Source organism: Megalops cyprinoides, chromosome 6 (assembly GCF_013368585.1).
Source record: "Megalops cyprinoides isolate fMegCyp1 chromosome 6, fMegCyp1.pri, whole genome shotgun sequence".
NCBI lineage: Eukaryota > Metazoa > Chordata > Actinopteri > Elopiformes > Megalopidae > Megalops > Megalops cyprinoides.
In genome coordinates, this window is record NC_050588.1 from 3,280,188 (window position 1) to 3,294,612 (window position 14,425).

The window sequence follows — 14,425 nt, forward strand, 5'->3', positions numbered from 1 at the left end:
CAACTATTACTCCCAAGTCTTTTTTGAATTGAGCACATGCTAGTTTTTCCCCCCACTTTGTACAGGACCCTGCTCTGATACAATTCCTCCCACAGTTACAGTCTGCTTTCTACTAGACAACCCACTTTGAACAAACTCAGTGATAGCTCCTATAATTCCTGCAGATTTCATTTTCAATATGAGCCTCTCATGTGGTACGTTGTCAAATTCCTTTTGAAAGTCCAAATACATAATATCAAAAGCTTGTTTTGAGTCTAAACACACTGTAGCTTCCTCAAAAAAGTCCAGGAGGTTTGTTAAGCATGGCCTCCCTCTGCGAAAACCGTGCTGGCTATCATTTAAGATAATTGATTTAATTCAATTTCCTCCATAAGACTCTCAGAATTGAATGCACCTGAAGGCATATATGAAAACACTTCACGAGTGAAACTCTCCACAAAGTAACTGTTTAGGGTATCACCAATAGCTTTGTTATCATAAACCATAACTCCATCCTTATTTTTATGCCTCTTACCTCATCTTTTAACTATCCTTTTACGACTGTAGTATTGAAAAAGCGTTTAGAGTTGCTCTTTGCATCTAGTGCAATCTGTCTTTCAAAATGCCTTTTAGCTTCCCTTATTTTTTTCATAACTTGAGTTTGCATATTACTGTATTTGATCTTATTACTCTCTGAGCTGTCCAACTTATATTTTCTAAATAATTTCCTTTTTTGTTTCAAACTGTCCTGTAATGCCTTATTCATCCACTGTGGGTGCTTCTTTTTCAGCTTCCCTTCTCTCACTTGCGGAATGAATTTATGCTGTACATCCAGAATAATTGTTTTAAATATGCTCCACATTTCTGCCACAGTTTTGCCATTTAGAAGAGGTACCCAGTTTATATTCCTTGTATAGTCACACATCTTAATGAAGTCAGCTCGTCTAAAGTTAAAAACTCTAGCATTGGAGAATGCAGACTTAACTTGCCAAAAAACGTCAAATATAATTGCACTATGGTCACTTGTTCCGAGTGGCTCCCCTACCTCAGTACTGCAAATTCTATCAGGATTATTACACAAAACCAGATCTAGAATTGTGTTCTCTCTTGTAGGTTGAGTAACATACTGTATCAAAAAGCAGTCATTTACGACATCTAAAAACTCTTCCTCACATTTACCTTGATGTGACACAGCTTCCCAATTAATTGAAGGGTAATTGAAGTCCCCAATTACTATTGTCTCACCCTCCTGACATGCTATCTTAATATTATCAAAGAGCACACTGTTACCAATGCTGTCTGAGGCTGGTGGCCTATAACATAGTCCGACATTCAGACCCTCTACATTTTCCCCCAATATTTTAATCCATATGTCTTCACTAACACCAAGGGGCTCCATTCCTGGAATTTCCTAAATATTAAGATTATCCTTTACATAGAGAGCTACACCCCTCCTCTTCTATTGGTTCTATCTTTTCTTAGCAGCTTGTATCCCTCTACGTTGTACTCATCCCCATCCCCTGCACCAAGCCATGTCTCTGTGATCCAAACAACATCATAATTACTATTACTCATAACAGTTTCTAGTTCCAAAATTTTATTTTTTATGCTTCTAGCATTTAAACAGAGGAATTTCAGGGTACTGCGTGTGTATTTCCTGTCTTTCCCTTCCACTCCCAGCTGTTCAAAACCACCTCTATTACAGTGCTGCTCTAACTGATTTGCAATCATGGTTCCCTCACTACAAATAAAATACTTAGCCATGGTATGTTCTATTCCGGCAGTCTGTCTATCCCTACCCGTCTCACTGTACAACCTCCCTGCCCCCCCAGACCCTAGTTTAAATAACCCTCTGCTACCCTAAACATACACTGGCCCAGTGCAGCTGTACCCCTCCAGTTCAGGTGTAACCCGTCCCACTTGTACAGGTCACCCCTGTTCCAAAAGGAGTCCCAGTGTCCCATAAACCTGTACCCGTCTTTCCTACACCAGGTATGTAGCCACGTGTTAAATCTCCATATAAAGGCTTGCTTCCCTTTGCTTGCACGTGGTACCGGCAGAATTGCAGAGAAGACTACCGTGGAGGTTCTGTTCCTAATCTTACCCGCTAGCTCAATAAATTTGTCCTGCAGAACCCCGAACCTACCCCTTCCTATGTCATTGCCTCCAACATGGACTATGACCACTGGATCCTCCTCTGCTCTGGCCAGAAGCTTGTCCGCATGCTCTAGGAGGTCTCCAACCTGGGCACCAGGCAGGCAAAGGACCATGCGAGACTCCTTGTCGCACGAACACACTATGATATCTACCCCTCTAATTATTGAGTCCCCCACGCTCACTAACTCCCTTTTCTTGGAGGATGAGGCCGCCTGGGTGCCCTGGGGCTTATCAGTCCTCCCACTCTCAGGATTGTGGGCCAACTCGTCCTGCAGTGGCATGAAAGGGTTGGTCACCGCGATCTCTGGAGATGCTGCCCCTCTTGGAATTGTGCGCCCCTTTCTACGCCTACACCCTACTGTAACCCAACTCTCTCGCCCTATCTGGTCTGTATCTTCCCCCCTACCCGGTGAAGAATAGTGGTGATTATTTAGTGCTCATTATATCAGTAGACTGATTAGTTTGGTTGAATTAGTATGCACAGTGTATAATGTGACTGTGTAGTTTTTAGGCTGCTCACAGAGTTGTGACCTGTGGCCTACATTCCAAGAGATGCTGCTATGTTGAACTAATCATGCACACAGGCATACTGAAAGTGTGTATGTGGCACAAGGCCGTCCCAACGGTGAGGCCTATGATTTCGAGCACTCATATAGCTGTAGAAATCACTCATATAGCTGTAGTTCAGTATTAGGTTAGTCATGTCATATTTAACCATTTGGGATGATCAGCACAACCAAGATACCTCAGTTCTTAGAAGCTTCTTATAACTTATAATAAAGGTTTTGTTCTTAGGTGATATAGGGGTTCTCTACCCGGCTGAACTTTCTCCCACTCTGCCTCCCTTGTCAGTGTCTGTGACAAAGGGGAGTTGGGTCAGTGTGTACTCCTTATCAATCTAGAGATACCTTTTGAAGCAATGTTTTTCCAATTAGACGCCAGGCTCTAGGCGATGCAAGGACAGTCATAATTAACCATTCTGGACAGCTCAGGGATGGTATAAGATGTTCTTTGTTCTGCACGGCACAGCACAACGCAGCACGGAGCAGAGTCGAGTCGTGTACGTGTATCCAGGTGCGGGTGCGAGAGTCACCTAGCCGCAGCAGAGACAGACTGGATCGTGAGGATGAGTATGTAAGGCGTAAGACTCTAAGTGAGACTTAGTGCGTGTAACATCTGAAGTCGACCATCGCGTGTGAAGCCTTGCTGTAATGAAGACCATCAATAAAAACCTGTTTCTACCTCATCTTCGACCACGCTCCAGACTGAAGTTCTTTGTGTAACAGTTTATTAGTTAGCCTGCGAGAGCATCAATTCACCGAAAGCCAACACCGGCTTTGGTGAGCACACTATCTTCCTATAGGACGTACTAATCAGTTCCTGGAACTCTAACAATTTAAGATTACTGCGGAGTCCAGCTAGTTGGGCCTCAAGATCAGGAATCTTGTTCTCCAAGTGCTCAACAAGTCGGCAACGGTCACAGATGAACTCATCCTGGAAGTCTCCCTCCAGAAATCCGATCATCCGGCAACTCTCGCACAGTTTTGGCCACATTTTTTCCCCTAACTGAGCACACTTTCCCTAAATAAAGATTTACTGCCGAGACAGAATTACCAGCTAAAAAAAGCATCGAGGTGGTTCGGAACAGTCAAAGGCAGAAATTAAACACAAGAAATACAACACTAGATACAATAAACTACGCCTACAGTTCAGCAAAAGCAGACGCGGTAACACAACCAGAATCAGGACCTAAAGGGAAACGCAGAAGAACGGTAAAAAACAAAGGAAACAAGCGAACTGGCTGGCTAGCTACACTACCCGACTAGCTAGCTAAAGTATGCTACCTAGCATACTTTAAAGATTTGCTCCTGAGAGGGCAAAAACCACAAAAAACCTCTTGTCGGCTAGAATATGTCAATCACGGATGTCAATCATGGCACCCTCTGTGGCAAACGTGTTTGCTCGTTCCGCTCTTGAATGCCGTGTCTTTGTATTTGTGCCGTGTATTTGTGTATCTAGTCTTTTTTATTGCACATAAATGCAACGCACTGTTAACCTGTAACAAACAGACACTGTTGGACATCGCCAGGCTGCAGCAGGATTCTGTATTTATCGGTCTTACACCTCCGGACCTGCACTGCATTGTTTGCTCCACACGAGACCACCACCAACCCCAAGACAGCTTACTTGCGGTACCGCACTCAGGTGACCTGAGGAGACCCCCGCGAAGGCGGAGACACAAGAGGGGCAAGAGGGGGAGACTGCATGCCAGGCTTAAAGCTCGTGCTAGCCGACCACCGCTACCCAGCCTCCTGCTAGCTAACATGCGATCGCAAGGCTCTCAGTTTGTCAAGGCAGCAACTTGACAAACTGAGAGCCAGGATCACAACACACTAGGAAATCAGAGACTGCTGCGCTCTAATGTTCACGGAGACCTGGCTGTCAGCCAAAGTACCAGAATCCGCCGTGCAGCTACAGACGCACCCTGTTCACCAAGGAGACCGCACTGACGCCTCCGGTAAGGCTAAAGGAGGTGGTGTGTGTGTATACACAAACAACTTGTGGTGTGGAGATGTACAAACTATCCACAAACACTGTTCGCCAGACATAGAGATGCTGTTGTTGAAATGCCGACCCTACTATCTACCGAGGGAATTCAGTGCTGTGTTTTTGGCCGCCGTTTACATCCCTCCGTGAGCTAACTCATCAGCAGCACTCGGTAAACTCCACGACGCTATCAGCACGCTGGAAACAGCTCACCCTGACACTGTTTTCATCGTCGCAGGAGACTTCAACCACTGCAATCTACGGACTGTGCTTCCGAAATATTTCCAACACGTAAAGATTCCTCCCCGCCCCCACTTTGGACTCTCAGACCACATCTCCCTGTTCTTGTACCCGGCTTACCGACAAAGACTCAAGCTAACAAACCCAGCGGTTAAACAGGTTAAATGCTGGTCTCCAGAGACTGAGAGTATTTTACAGGACTGTTTTGTCTGTATCTTACAGGACTGTTTTGACTGTTCTGTCTGTTTTGCACAGACAGACTGGGATGTGTTTAGAGCTGCAGCCACACTGGAGGATTCTTCTATTAACATAAATGAGTATGCTGAGTATGTAACTGGGTACATCAGCTCCTGTGTTGACCACATTGTACCCACCATACAAATCAAGAAGTTTCCAAACCAGAAGCCTTGGATTAACAGTCAGGTACGCCACATGCTGCATGCTCAATCCCTCACATTCAGATCAGGTGACGAGGAGGAGTACAAGGCAGCAAAGTACAGACTGAGGAAAACCATCAGGGAGGCTAAAAAGCAGTACAGAGAAAGGATGGACGGCTTCTACTCTACTGCTGATGCTGGACGGATGTGGCAAGGCCTGCAGCACATCACAGACTACAAAGGCACCACCAAAGAGATCACCAACCCCCCCCCCCCCCCCCCCACCCTGCCAGAACAACTAAACCAATTTTACGCCCGCTTCGAGATCTCCAGCAGCAATACTCAGAAGAGGTGCTCCAACACCCAGACCATGCAACCCCCCCCCCCCCACTAACTGTCTCAGCAACTGATGTACACAGAGTCCTGAGAAGAATAAACCCCTGCAAGGCAGCAGGCCCAGATAACATACCTGGGAGGGCTCTCAAAGCACGTGCCACAGAGCTGGCTGATGTTCTGGCCTCCATCTTCAACCTGTCCCTCTCACAAGCCACAGTCCCCACGTGTTTCAAAACCACCACCATCATCCCAGTTCCCAAGAGGAGCCCACTGACTTGCCTGAATGACTACCAGCCAGTTGCACTCACTCCAATCATCGCAAAGTGTTTTGAGAGAGTGGTTCTGGCCCACATCCAGAGCAGCATACGTGGAACACTGGACCCCCTGCAGTACGCCTACCGCTCTAACAGATGGAAAACAAAGATGCCTATGTCAGGATGCTCTTCATTGACTACAGCTCTGCTTTTAACACAGTCATCCCCTACAAGCTCACCAGCAAACTGCTGCACCTTGGTCTCAGCCCCACACTCTGTAACTGGATGTTAGATTTCCTCACTGGCAGGCCACAGGCTGTCAGAATAGGAAATACAACATGTAGTAGTATCGTGATGAACACCAGCACCGCACAAGGATGCGTCCTCAGCCCCATGCTCTACACACTGTTTACACACGACTGTGTTGCCTCTCACAAGGACAACACCATCCTGAAATTTGCTGATGACACCACTGTCATCGGACTCATTACTGGCGGTGACGAGACAGCATACAGGGATGAGGTGGCAAATCTGGTGACATGGTGTGAGGAGAACAATCTCACCCTCAACACGGACAAGACCAGGGAAATGATCGTGGACATGAGAAAGGAGAAGAAAACTCATCAGCCACTGATCAGTCATAGGCTTGAGGTGGAGAGGGTGAGCAGTTTCAAATTCCTGGGCGTCTACATATGTGATGACCACACTTGGACACTTAACACCACCCAGCTGGTCAAAAAGGCACAACAGCAGCTGTATTTCCTGAGGAGGCTGAGGAAATTTGGCATGTCACCACAGATCCTCAGCAACTTCTACAGCTGCATCATTGAAAGCATCTTGACCAGCTGCATCACGGTGTGGTATGGGAGTACCTCTGAAATGGACCGTAAGCTTCTGCAGAGAGTGGTAAAGACTGCTGAAAGGATTGTTAAGACACCGCTACCCTCTCTGCAGGACATCTATCATCAAAGAGTCCACAAAAGAGCCTGCTCCATTGCCAGGGACTACACCCACCCCCAGTGCGAACTGTTCACACTCCTACCCTCTGGCAAGAGGTACAGGAGTGTGAAATGCAGAACATCCAGACTAAGGAACAGCTTCTATGCAACAGCCATCAGACTCTTGAATGGGTCAAATACACAAATACACACCTCCCCGGCCTAGCCCATGCATACATTCACACATACACACCCACACCGCAACCAACTGTGCAATGGAATGGAACTGACATTGCATCAACATTGCACATCCTACACTGCACTGATGTCCTTTTTGCACATTTAATGTATATAATTTAATGTATATCCTTTATTTATTTTTTCTTACACTCTCGGACCTTTTTTATATATTTTCTTCCTTAAATTCTTGTGTTTTCTTGTGTTTTATTCTTAACGGCATTCATAAGTGGAAGGCAAAGGAAGAATTTCATTGTACAGGGAACTTGTTTCTTTACTGTGCATATGATAATAAACTTTGAACTGAACTGAACTTGAACTGAACTGAATATGTGCCGAATTAGCTGCGTTTGCTAACGAGCTAACTCGTTGGCCAACACTTCAACGGAGAAAAAAAGTGGAAAATTCCTTCTCTGTCCCCTAATGGCAACAAAAGATTCAACTTTAGGAGCAGATCAGACCTACCCTTATTAAATAACTAGATGAATAGCCTCACTTTTTATTTTTATCCGTTTGGATGCAGGAGCAGACAGACCACTCCACAAACACAACACTAACTCGTCAGGCAAGAGCAGTTGAGCAGAGCAAACATATAAGAGCAATGTATGTTCTTATATGTTTTAATTTACTATTTTTTACATTTTTACATTTCAATAACGCCAGTCTGAGTTTTCACTGACTGATTTTGCACAAGGAGTAATGAATTACCCAAAGGGAAAACATAATGGAAAAATACACACTCCAACAACGTTGTAGACTACATAATTTATTGCCAGAAGACACACACTTATACACATGCAAAGCACAGGTATGTAGCCTCCACAGATGGATTGTCCACACATCCTGTGTGGAACCACCTACCACAGGTATCACAGGCAATCTGTAAAAAAAAATGTGAACTGCTTTAAAGAAATACTGACAGCAACCCAGATAGCAAAATCATTATGGCCCAAATTTGGCCATAATGGCTTGCCATTTTGGCAACGTTTTGGAAGGATGTACGGCCCCTAAATGACCCAAATTAGGGATGCCAAAATCAAAACATAAGGAGGCCAAAACGCACCCAAAACCAATTGTGGAATTCCAAAAAGAGTCCAGAATCCCCACAATCCAGCCAAAAAGTAGCCATAACTGACCCAAAGTGAGGCCATAATTATGCCAAATGATTGCTTCTACATTGAAAATCCTCTTAATAATCTTTAAATTTAATTAATTTGCTATATGTTTACATGAGTTCATTGCTAATAATTATTAATTGCTATGTCCTAGTATCCTAGGCTCATAAGGTTATATTGTTAAATTATATTGTGTGTGTCTATATATATTTGTACAAAAAAACAATAGGAAGATGAAATGCATTTCATTATGTTTTATTGGCATATTTTGGCATATAGTTATTGGCTTATTATAATCAACAATTCAGTAAATACAGTGCCATGCAAAAGTTTGGGATAACAGATAACTTTTATCAAGGTCTCAGACCTTAATTAGCTTGTTAGTGCTATGGCTTGTTCACAATCATCACTAGGAAAGGCCAGGTGATGCAAATTTCAAAGTTCTATAAATACTCTGACTCCTCAAACCTTGTCCCAACAATCAGCAGCCATGGGCTCCTCTAAGCAGCTGCCAAGCACTCTGAAAATTAAATTAATTGATGCCCACAAAGCAGGAGAAGGCTACGAGAAGATAGAAAATCGTTTTCAGGTAGCCATTTCCTGAGTTCGTGATGTAATTAAGAAATGGCAGTTAACAGGAACGGTGGAGGTCAAGTTGAGGTCTGGAAGACTGAGAGACTTTCAGAGAGAACTGCCTGTAGGATTGCTAGAAAGGCAAATAAAAACCACGTTTGACTGCAAAAGACCTTCAGGAAGATTTAGCAGACTCTGGAGTGGTTGTGCACTGTTCTACTGTGCAGCGACACCTGCACAAAAATGACCTTCATGGAAGAGTCATCAGAAGAAAACCTTTCCTGCGACCCCACCACAAAATTCAGAGTCAGAAGTTTGCAAAGAAACATCTAAACAAGCCTGATGCATTTTGGAAACAAGACCTGTGGACTGATGAAGTTAAAATAGAACTTTTTGGCTGCAGTGAGCTAAGGTATGTTTGGAGGAAAAGGGGTGCAGAATTTCATGAAAAGAACACCTCTCTAACTGTTAAGCACAGGGGTGGATTGATCATGCTTTGGGCTTGTGTTGCAGCCAGTGACATGGGGAACATTTCACTGGTAGAGGGAAGAATGGATTCAATTAAATACCAGCAAATTCTGGAAGCAAACATCACACCGTCTGTAAAAAAGCTGAAGATGAAAAGAAGATGGCTTCTACAACAGGATAATCATCCTAAACACACCTCAAAATCCACAATACCTCATGAGGCGCAAGGTGAAGGTTTTGCCATGGCTCTCACAGTCCCCCGACCTAAACATCATCGAAAATCTGTGGATAAACCTCAAAAGAGCAGTGCATGCAAGACAGCCCAAGAATCTCACAGAACTAGAAGCCTTTTGCAAGGAAGAATGGGCGAAAATCCCCCAAACAAGAATTGAAAGACTCAAAAGCTACAAAAAGTGTTTACAACCTGTGATACTTGCCAAAGGTACTGACCATGTAGGGTGCCCAAACTTTTGCTTCAGGCCCTTTTCCTTTTTTGTTATTTTGAAACTGTAAAAGATGGAAATAAAAAGTAATCTTTCTTAAAATATTAAAGAAATGTGTCATCTTTGACTTTATGTCTTTTGGAAATCTGGTCATCTTTTACTCCCTTAGCTATTCACAGTATCAGAAATTTTGACCAGGGGTGCCCAAACTTTTGCATGGCACTGTGTGTTTAGTACAGTCATTCTCCTGACTGGCAGGCGGCAGGTGCTTCTTCCGCCCACCTTCCCTATCCCAAGCCCAGTAGAACCAGCGCTTGATAGCCTGGGTGATGTCCAGGTCTGTGGCGGCGGAGCAGACTGGGTTTCTCCTCACAGCATCAAGTTACAGCGCATAAACAAAGACAAAACAAACAATTACTAAATCTGCTATATAAGTAGCCTCGGCAATTGTTTGGTGAAGTCAGTTTTCCATTTTTATAAGGTTAGAGATTTAAAGGGCTTTAAATGATAATAAAAGAATTTAAAGGTGACATTTTTACCTACTTTTACACAAGTTGACACAGTTGCCTGAGGTCTTTATAAGGAGGGCTGTGACATTTTTTTTTGGTCAAAATACCACAAGGATAAAGCACCACAGCACTATCTTCACCTTGCAAAAACGGCATTGTCTAGAATGGCAGCTTTTGAGCGCTACTTCTGTATTATGATAATGAGCCCCTGATAATCACACCCCCCAACTTCAGCGTGGTGTGCCCACGCCGGTACTTTTCCAAGCTACCAGGGCGACCGTTGAGCGTGACTCCTGAGAAAGAGCATAGAGCAGAGCGTTCTAGAAACTGAGCGAGAGATGGCTGCTGGAGGAGACGAAGCGTTTATGATTGCTATCAAATGCTGTGAATGATCTAATATTTTTTTTTCCAAAATATGGCTCGGACAGAAACGCTCCTTTTTTAGCAGTCGAGCTTGCCAGGGTCAACTTGCAGACTATCCAAGCTAACGTAGCACTGCATCAAACATATAAGGGTATCTAAAAAGCTAGCAATCAGCAAATGAACTACAATGCTTGAATCATATTAGTAGTCTAAGCTGTTTTGTGCGTGAGTCATAAGTAACACGGATACATTTCTGTCAAACAACTTTTGTCTGCACGAGTAGCATAAAGTAATAGAGCGTAAGGAAGCTAAGGGAAAGTACACCGTTGTCGCTTGCGAAAACAAAATGGCGGCGCCGTGGGTGGAAACGTGCAGATTAAGGGGTGGTAATATTATAATAAGATCCCCCTCCTACGTCACTACGAGAGCGAAATCTGAGCGGCTCGTTTTTTCACATGCTTGCAGAGAAAGGCTGACCAAAACAAAGCTACTGGGTTGTCGTTTTTCACGTTTTCTGGGTTGGTAGATGCACCGGGGACCCCATTATAGCACTTAAACACGGTAAAAGTCAGATTTTCATATTTCATATGTCCCCTTTAAAAGTGCTCATGTAAAAGAAATAAAAATGAGACCATAAGAAAACTGGGCGCAGTGTAGCTTCTGAGAACAGTTTTAAGTCTAGATTTGAAACTGGCTACAGTTGGGGCACCTTTCAGTGTCAGCAGAAAGTTTGTTCCAGAGGTGAGAAGCATAGTTGTTAAAAGCCTCTTTACCATGCTTAGTTCTACCTGTAGGTACTGCCAATAGATTTCTGACCCGAGAGGTTTAGCAGGCATGTAGTCCTGAAACATATTTGAGAGGTATTTTGATCCTGCTCCATTTTCTGATTTATAAACAATAAGTAGTGATTTGCAGGAAGCCAGTGTAGGGACTGAAATGTTGGGGAAATGTGACTTTTTTGTTTTTGGTAAGAAATCTAGCAGCTGCATTTTATATAAGCTGCAGTTCATTGACGGTATTTCTAAGGCCTGCGAAAAGACCATTCGTCAACCCTACTAAAAATAAAAGCGTGTATGAGTTTTGACATAAGGGTTTTGAGTTTGTTTGTTTGAGTTTGGCCGTTATTGAAATTCAGCTACAGCGTTGCTAGTTAAGTTATTTATGATCTGCGCTAAGGTAAGGAAGCTACCAATTCTACATTGAGCTCTTCATGCACGGTAGCATTCATGTAGTTAAATTTAGTGGCCTGGGTCTGCCTGTTTTACAGGAATCAGGTTTGCTACCGGATAGCTCGCTTATTAGCCATCTAGCCAGCACACTGTAAGACATCGTGATAGTTAACGTTAATTGCTAGCTAACGTTTAGCTATTTCCACGGGAGCTGTTAGCCTGGCTATTATCAGATATTTAAACAGGACAATAACATAAAATCGGACCTTACTAAGTACAAACCTATAACATTTTAATATGTACGCCTAATACATGTTAAGATGTTAAGTATACAGTGGCTGTCTACCAGGAAAATAATGATCTGATCGCAGTGCATTTGGCTGACCTTTAAATTTAAAGTTACTATTTTGTGAAATGTATTGCTTGCGTAACATTATAAAGCGATCCCCCAAAACGAAACTATAAACTATTGTGTAGCAGTAACAACAATATTTGGAGAGATAAAATGAACATACCTTACTCAATGATCACGCTGGAGAAACTGAAGTAGGATGGCTCTTCTCTGGGTAGCAATTCTGAAAATTCCCACTCTTTGCTCAGTCTTTTGGCTAACCAGAAAGATGCCATAACTCAGCCGTATATTTCAACCCCTGCGCCTTTTTATCTATTATAGTAAACCATAATCATGCCACAGTTAAGCCAAAAGCCATTACCTTGCTTACCTCTATGCCAAAACTAATCCAAAAATGCCAAATGTGTGCCAGACTACAGCCAGAATGTTTACTATCTGGGAACAGTCCTGGTTCATTCATTAATTAGTGTATGCTGCACACCAACCAAAAATTCCCAGTCATAGTTACGCAGAGAACTTCTGCTGCATCATCAAACGTTTCTGCATTCCCACAGAAGTGACATAAGTTGCTTAGGTCATCTATGATTTAGCATACAATGGACATGGTGTGATTACTGAAATTCCCCTTATTTTAGTCATTTGCCAGTTCCCCAGACACTAATGTAAGTGATACACATCAAAAAGCACACATCAATGGCACACAGGTGTTGTAAAAAGTCATACCAGATTGACAGAGTAGATTTGTTGCTATTTCCATTCTGATCTTGTTTACTGTTTCATTATCAGATGAGAAGCTGATTGGGGTGTCATTAAGGATGTGTTCTGCAAACTGAAGAAGTAACAAAGTTAAAAAAAAAATGCCATGCCATGCATCATCCAATTTATATATATTTCTCTATAAACATGTGACATTTGCCATGTCACACACCTTCAAAGCGAAGACACCACAAGATGTTGAATCCTTCTGAAGTGGGTGAGGCTTTGTTTCACATGTCCCATGTGATACAGGTACACCCTTTTCTCCCATCAGGGCTCTACAAACAAAAAGGTAGTTTAGTTGTTTAACAAATCACACAATACAGTTATACATAATAAACAACACAGTATGTGACTGTGGTGCAGGAAAAATACCTTGTTGTCTCCAAACACCTTTTTTCTTGCTCTCTGACTCTCCAAGTGAGTCAAGGAGAAAGGTGTTTTTTTAGGTGGATAGATAGCCTGGGTAGGAACATACAAAAATATCATCCACAGAGAATGTGATGGAGGAATATTGGTGTTAACATTTTAAGGGGGTTAGGGGAAAGTTAAGGGAAACTGCTCTCTACCACACATACTTACAGCAAGAAACCAATGGTGGCAGTTGTTTACTACTCCTAATAACACACCATACATGGCTGGGTCCAACTGACAAAAGAGAAATAAAAGCAGTTACACAATTGTGACATACCCCTTACTAAATATAACATCTAAGGCCTTAGGTCTGTACCGACAACCCAAATTAATAGACACACAGCCCATAACATAATGAAAATTACCATAAGTAATAGAATACAAAATAACATAGAGCAATGAACATTAAAATGTGCAGCACACCTTCAGTCTTTGATTTGTTTGGTTCCACATGGCTGTTATGGCAAACGTATCAATGTGATATGCTTTATGCATAGATCCCTCATTGTGTTGCCTCACAATGAGTCTCAGATATGCATTTATTGTGTAGATGAACATTGGAAAAGAAGATATTAATACATTTAGCAGCTAAAAGCCATATGCCTTTGAATATCAATGAAATATGCACCTCACTCTCCAACTCCTTTCCAGGGCCAAGCTGTTGTATGTCCTTATAAAAAAATTTATATGGACCTATTTTTGACAGCAGCACATGACTATCCTTCCCACTCTACGCACTTTCGATGCCTACATTGGATAAACAAAGACAGCACCTCACACCTGACAAACATATTAGAATTCAGACTGATATCTGAGTTTATATCATTAGGCATGTATTTAGATACTTACAACTATGCACAGTGTCCTCCCTGGTGCTTGCTGTTACCACTATTTCCAGTTCGAGTTGGCCAGATTGAGACTTTTCTTGTATGTGGGAGACATGATAGGAAGATCCAGGTGGAAATTGGTCTGATGGAGGTCGTTTAAAAGACAAGTCCATTGGTGACAGGGGAGAGGATTTGAGAGATGCTGTTTTTTGGTGTTCTGGTGTGTATGTGAGGTCTATTGGAGAGGTAGGATGACATTGGTCTGGTGGTTTGGTTGACAAATCAAGTGAAGAGGATGGAGGTGATTGTGGATGCTGAGTGTCAGGTACAACAATAATGGTCAGATCAACAGGTGCAAGTGGAGGGGATTG